The sequence below is a fragment of the Schistocerca serialis genome, chromosome 8 (assembly GCF_023864345.2).
Source record: "Schistocerca serialis cubense isolate TAMUIC-IGC-003099 chromosome 8, iqSchSeri2.2, whole genome shotgun sequence".
NCBI classification, from domain to species: Eukaryota; Metazoa; Arthropoda; class Insecta; order Orthoptera; family Acrididae; genus Schistocerca; species Schistocerca serialis.
This window is the reverse complement of record NC_064645.1, coordinates 231,558,977-231,560,354: the sequence shown is the minus strand read 5'-3', so window position 1 is coordinate 231,560,354 and position 1,378 is coordinate 231,558,977. Positions and strand designations below refer to the sequence as shown.

Below are 1,378 nucleotides of genomic sequence, written 5' to 3'. Positions count from 1 at the left end.
AGGAAGAAAACGCATCTAGAGACGCTATTCTCAAGGCTACGTATAGAACTGCAATCTATCAGAACTTCATGAAATATAGGGGCTGAAGCAGGGATATTGCTCGAAGTCCCACAACAAATTCCGGATTTTTTCCACCGAAACTGCCACAGAATAAAAATGTGTTTCATTACTTACTGAAGGCCAGTAGTATATTGACAGCAGGTGATTACTTGTCCAGTGTTTTGTTTTGCTGTTGGTGGTGTTGATTATGCGAAGTAGTGATATCATACTGATGGATTTATGTGTGATGAGATGATTTATACATATCAAATGGATATAAACTAAAGGCAACGGCCTCGCCGCATTGGAAACACCGGTTCCCGTCAGATCACCGAAGTTAAGCACTGTCGGGCTCGGCTAGCACTTGCATGGGTGACCATCCGGTCTGCCGAGCGCCGTTGGCAAATGAGGTGCACTCAGCCCTTGTGAGGCAGACTGAGCAGCTACTTGACTGAGAAGTATCGACTCCGTTCTCGTAAACTGACACACAGCCGGGAGAGCATGCCTCTCCATATCCGTATATAGTGACGCATGTGACTGAGGATGACACGGCGGCCGGTCGGTAGCGTTGGCCTTTCAAGGGCTGTTAGGACGGAGTTTAGCTTACTTTAGGTCAATATGAACTAAAAGCATCAGCGACGATTAGTATGGAGTTTGGATATCAATTTCTTCAATTTTCAAGAGGGAATCCCTGTCCGAATATGGCTGAACAAAGTCGTCAAAGCTTTTAGGCAGTTTATTTTGCATGTTATTTAGTAATGCAGTCCATTTCACACAGTGTGAAGTGGACTCATTTACTGAACTTAATCAATAAGGTTCTTGCTTACTTGCATAACACGGTTACATCTTGAATAGTTACCAATTAACATCCTGTTCAACATTCTAAGCGCTGAGTAGAAAGCTTTCTATAGTGATGTACATTTAGTTAGTTAATCCCCGTATCCTTAACAAAATCATGTCAGACATTCCATCTTAACGGACAACTGACACAATTTTAAAAGAGTTGGTAAATTCATGTCTTCCTCTATAGCTTTTACACTCTACAACTCCCTCTAGAACCATGGAAATTATCCACTGACGGTTTAAGAGATGTCCTAGCATTCTATCCCTTCTTGTCAGTCTCCGACGGCTTAAGAGATGTCTTATCATTCTGTCACTTCTTGTCAGTCTTTTACACATCTTCCTTTCCTCGCCGATTCTGCGGAGATCCTCCTCTTTTCTTACGTTGTTACTTCACCTAATTTTCAACGTTCTTCTGTTACACCACATCTCAACAACTTAGAATTTCTTCTGTTCTGGTCTTGCCGCAGTCCATATCTCACTATCATAAAGTGCTCTT

General features: G+C 42.2%; 1 pseudogene; it reads left to right on the top strand.

Annotated features, from left to right (window-relative positions):
- The first annotated feature begins 325 nt into the window (after window positions 1-325).
- LOC126417412 (5S ribosomal RNA) lies at window positions 326-443 on the top strand (annotated as a pseudogene).
- Window positions 444-1,378: the final 935 nt, after the last annotated feature.